The sequence below is a fragment of the Apium graveolens genome, chromosome 8 (genome assembly GCF_009905375.1).
Source record: "Apium graveolens cultivar Ventura chromosome 8, ASM990537v1, whole genome shotgun sequence".
Taxonomy (NCBI): Eukaryota; Viridiplantae; Streptophyta; class Magnoliopsida; order Apiales; family Apiaceae; genus Apium; species Apium graveolens.
This window is the reverse complement of record NC_133654.1, coordinates 178,301,111-178,306,849: the sequence shown is the minus strand read 5'-3', so window position 1 is coordinate 178,306,849 and position 5,739 is coordinate 178,301,111. Positions and strand designations below refer to the sequence as shown.

At 37.4% G+C, this 5,739-nt stretch overlaps 1 non-coding gene across 1 annotated transcript; it reads left to right on the top strand.

Moving 5' to 3' along the window:
- Window positions 1-548: 548 nt before the first annotated feature.
- On the top strand, window positions 549-655 carry LOC141681790 (small nucleolar RNA R71). Its single transcript, XR_012559214.1, has one exon. It is a non-coding gene; the product is annotated as a small nucleolar RNA R71 (small nucleolar RNA).
- Window positions 656-5,739: the final 5,084 nt, after the last annotated feature.

Here is a 5,739-nt window from a genome sequence, read left to right as displayed (position 1 = left end):
ATGATTGTCTTTGAGCATAATGTTGTGGTTGCTAGAATCCAGGTGGATTAAACTATTTACTTACGCCTTGTTGATATGGTTGCTGAATAGCATTCTGATTATTGCTCCAACTGAAATTGGGATGATTTTTGTTGTTAGGATGATAAGTAGCTGGCACAGGCTACTGCGGTCGCTGATAATTGTTCACATACTGAACATATTCTTTAACAAGAGAACACTGATCTGTAGTATGAGAACCTGCACAAAGCTCACAGACCATAGCTATCTGATTGACTCCATAGGTGGCTAAAGAATCGACCTTCAAAGACAGCGCTTGGAGCTGCGCTGCAATAGCTGTAGCTGCATCAACTTCTAGAATACCTGCTACCTTCCCAGGCATCATCCTTTGAGTTGGGTTTTGATGCTCATTTGCAGCCATAGTTTTAATAAGATTATAAGCCCCAGTATAGCTTTTGGCCCACAAGGCGCCTCCAGCTGCTGCATCGAGCATGGGCCGAGATTGGGCCCCTAAACCATTATAGAAACCAGTGATTACCATCCAGTCAGGCATACCATGATGTGGACACTTTCTCAATATCTCCTTGTAGCGCTCCCAAGCTTCGCACATAGATTCTGTTGGTTGCTGCGCAAACTGAGTAAGAGCACTCCTCATAGCTGCAGTCTTCGCCATTGGATAGAACTTCACTAGAAACTTTTGTGCAAGATCTATCCAAGTAGTGATGGACCCAGCTGGTTCAGAATATAACCAGTCCTTAGCTTTATCCATCAGAGAGAATGGGAAAAGCCTCAACTTGATAGCTTCATCAGTCACACCATTATATTTGAAAGTACTACAGATCTCGACAAAATTCCTAATGTGCATGTTGGGGTCTTCAGTTGCAGCACCTTTGAAAGAAACAAAATTCTGCACCATCTGAATAGTGCCCGACTTGATTTCAAAAGTGTTAGCCTGAATAGCCGGATGAAGGATGCTTGACTGAATGTCATCAATTTTAGGCCGAGAAAAGTCCATAAGAGCTGGATATGCCGGAAATATACGATCACCCATGATTATTGGTTCTTTCTGCTCACTCTCTTTATCCGAATCTTCAAAATCTATCTTCTCCGGAGTATCAAGAACTGAGTCTGTCTCCTCAGCCGTATCTAAAGTCCTCTCGCAAGTACGAGAACGTGTTTGCATAAACGCTCACTAAAGTACCTGAAACACAACCGGAAACAATAAGTAACACGTCTTAATCAATGAGTCCTAATGACCATTGATGGTAATAATTCACGCAAGTATACGCATTCACAAGTAATATAGAATAATTTCTAGTTCGTTCCCACAAAGACTCAGACTAATTATGTTCAATTAACACTTACTCACCAATGTATGATTACTTCTCAATGTCAAGACAATAACACTTAGAGTTGATTAACTAATTATTAACTATAATTAACTACGAGAATTAAAACACTTAAATTGATACTTGAATTAACAATATTAAACACACATGAGATCATAACTTCATTACTACTTCCTTCAATAATTATTGTTATTACCCTTAGCATGAAACGATGACGATATTAATCGAACAACACGAAACTGATAAAAGCCAAGTTTCGTTGTACTAATACCATTCTACCAAACATCCACAATTAAGATAGAAGTTGAATAGACATCAATTATGTTGAGACCCTATATGTCTACAAAATTTGACAACATAACGATTTAAGCACAAGTTATTCCTTTTGATTACACAGGGCAAGTAAAATGGTTAGAGTTACACACTAATCATGCATACACATACATGAACCTATGCTAGCATGGCAAGTTCTAAACCTCAAGATCCACCGTCGCTTCACAAGAGATTAACACCATATCTTATATGTTCGCGACGCATATAAGACGAATAAGTGCAACCTATGCTAGATACCATACAATCATCACACACTAAGGTATTAAACAACTAACTAAAGAATTCCATAGTAAATCCATTACGACCCCATGATCATGATTAGCCCATGATAGAACTCATCGTCACCATGGGTTCATATGAAAACATGATAATAACACACAATATAAACTAATAAAAATACTTACTAAAACCAGAGTACATCACACGAGTAATAAGGTTCAAAGTAAAGAAAACTAGCATCCACTGATACAACGAATAAAAGAATCACAAGAAAACGTATGCTTCCTCTTCTTCATTACGATGTGCTAAAACGGTCTTCTTCCTTCTCACCTTGCTCCTTGATTGATACCACACTTCATATGTGAAACGTCTCTGAAACTACTAATATAGAAGCCCCACAAGACCCAGCCATCTCAGAAGTCAAAAGTCCAATAGAATAAGAACTCTAAAAATCAGTATTTAATTTTATGCCCCTGAGCGGCCGCCCAGCAATCCTGAGCGGGCGCCCAGCTTCCTGAGCGGCCGACCAGCTAGGCTGAGCGGGCGCCCAGCTGCTCACTGGAAAATTCTTCAATCTGCTCCTGTTTTCTACTGCGTTCTGCTCCTGTTTTCTACTGCGTTCTGCTCCTAACTTCCCACATTCAATGCCAAGCACTCCCCAAGGCTTATTTCTGATGAAATCTCCCCATAAACGCAAGTTATACCCTGAAATGCACAAACACTAGAAAAATGCATCAAATACACAAAATACTTGATTTCAAGACATCAATTCAAGCCATTATAAGACGTTCTAAGTGGTATAAAATACCACTTATCATATACCATGCTCTTGGAGCTTGCTTAAGGCCATAAAGTGCTTTATCAAACCTGTAGACATGATTAGGAAATTTGGGATCTACAAAGCCTGTAGGTTGTTCAACAAATACTTCCTCTTCCAATTCTCCATTAAGAAAAGCACTTTTCACATCCATTTGAAAGACTATAACTTTTTGTGAGCAGCATAAGCCAAAAATATCCTTATAGCTTCCAATCTAGCAACTGGTGCAAATGTTTCATCATAATCAATTCCCTCATGTTGAGAGTATCCTTTTGCAACTAGCCTTGCTTTATTCCTTGTAATTATGCCATCACTGTTAGTTTTGTTTCTAAGCACCCACTTTGTACCAACAACAGATCTGTTCTTTGGTCTTGGCACTAGGGTTCACACTTTATTTCTTTCAAATTCATTTAACTCTTCCTGCATTGCTTGCACCCAATCAGCATCTTGAAGAGCTTCATCCACTTTCTTTGGTTCAGTTTGAGAAAGAAAAGAATCATAGAGACATTCATTTGATGTAGTTGTTCTATTTCTGACACCTACATCAGGATTTCCAATAATTAAGTCAGGTGTATGTGCTTTAGTCCACTTCCGTGCAGATGGAAGGTTATCTCTAGAACTGGATGCTCCCCCATGATCCATGTTATCTCCATCAACATTTTCTTATGCTCCCCCTGAAATTATGCTCTCTGAGTTGGATCCTTCAGAATTTGAGTTTCCAGAAATATTAGAACATGAGTTTCTAGAATTATCAGAACTTGGCCCATCATAACTTGATGAATCAGAACTTGAAGAGCCTGTTGTATATTCTGATGCTTTTTGAGATGTGTTTGGATCTTCAGTATGCTCCCCCTGCACAGGTGCATTTTCCTTTGGCGTAGTCACCACAGTTTCAATAATATCAGAGTTTAATCCATCAGAGTTCGAAGTATCAGGATTTAGACTGTCAGGATTTAGACTATTAGGATTTACAGAATCAGAATTTAAAACTTCATTTTCGAATCTCAGCTAATCATGATCATTGAAATCTTCAAGTCCAGTAATCTTCTTATCATCAAAAGAGACATTGATAAATTCCATGATAACCCTTATTCTTAAATTGTAGACTCTGAAGGCTTTTGTGGAAAGTGGATATCCAACAAAAATTCCTTCATCAGCTTTTAGATCAAATTTGGATAGCTGTTCAGGATGAGTCTTAAGAACAAAACACTTGCATCCAAATACATGAAAATACTTCAGATTTGGCTTCTTTTTCTTCACCATCTCATATGGTGTCTTTCCATGCTTGTTGATAAGTGTTGCATTCTGAGTAAAACAAGTAGTCTGCATAGCTTCAACCCAAAAATAGGTTGGTAACTTTGCTTCATCAAGCATAGTTCGTGCAGCTTCAATAAGAGTTCTATTCTTTCTTTCAACAACTCCATTTTGCTGTGGAGTTCCAGGAGCAGAAAATTCCTGCTTTATTCCATGGTTTTTACAGAACTCTTCTATAATCAAATTCTTGAACTCAGTGCCATTATCACTTCTTATGATTTTCATAGAGTCTTTGACCAATTTATCCAGTTGTTTGACATGATCAATCAAGATAGATGCAGTTTCACTTTTTGTGTGCAAAAAATACACCCATGTGTATCTGGTGAACTCATCCACTATGACCATAACATATTTCTTCTTTGCAATAGACATGACATTTACTGAACCAAATAGATCAACATATAGTAGGTGATAAGGCTCAAGAATTGATGATTCAGTCTTGCTCTTGAATGAAGATTTTCTTTGTTTTGCCTTCTGACATGAATCACAAAGGCCATCAGGAGCAAATACTGATTTTGGCAGTCCTCTCACAAGATCTTTCTAGACTAGTTCATTTTTATTGTTGAAATTTAAATGAGAGAGTTTCTTGTGCCAATTCCAGCTTTCTTCAATTGATGCTCTACTTAACAGACAGATTGCAGAACCATCAGTACTTGTTGAAAGCTTGGCTTCATAAATGTTACCATGCATGTATCCTTTCAAAACAACTTTGCCTGTAGATTTTCTTACAACTTCACAATGTTCATCAAAGAAATCCACATGATAACCTCTGTCACAGATTTGACTAACACTCAACAAATTGTGTTTAAATCCTAAGACAAGAGCTACTTTTTCAATGATGACATTCCCAAGATTGATATTGCCATATCCCAGAGTTTTTCCCATATTGCCATCTCCATAAGAAACACTTGGGCCAGCTTTCTCCACAAAGTCTGATAGCAGGGCTTTATTTCCAGTCATATGTCCTGAACATCCACTGTCGAGAACTAGGATGTTTTTCCTGTTGCCCTGCAATCATAAAGACCACTAATGATTAGTTTTAAGGACCCAGACTTGCTTGGATCTTTTGGCCTTATTAAGTTTGTTAACATTTGCAGCGGATTTAGCATCAGAGTTTATGTTAACAGTTTTCTTATCAAAATTGACATTATCAGACTTTGCATCAGAACTTACACTAGAAGGAACAATGCTAACTTTCTTTAAAGAAGGTTTTATTTGATAATAATCATAGTACAAACTATGATATACCTTCAAATATAAATGGAATGCCATAAACTACCACAATGAAAACAAGGATTTTGTGGCCTATATCTAACAGACTGACTCTTAACTCCTGATTTTGAAGGTAAGGAGTTTATGTTCTTATTCTTCCTACAAAAAGAAGCCAGATGGCTAGAGTTTCCACAGTTATAACATTTCTTTCTAGGAGCATTAGGAACAGGCTTATAATCATTGCTTTTATTCACACCTTCCTTTCCATTCCTATTTTTCCTAGGTGGCTTTACCTTGTTTACATTCTTAACATCTTTCAGCTTATGCTTAAGCTGCTTCTTAGTCATTAAGCCTATGTTAACTTCAGTTGGCTTATCCTATTTTGGTTTGTCAGAAGTTAATTTCTCTTTAGCTTCTAATTTATCAATATCAGACTTTACAGCTACAAACTTAACAGGATTTACCTTTGGCTTTTGTTCAACAACTATAGGCTCAATT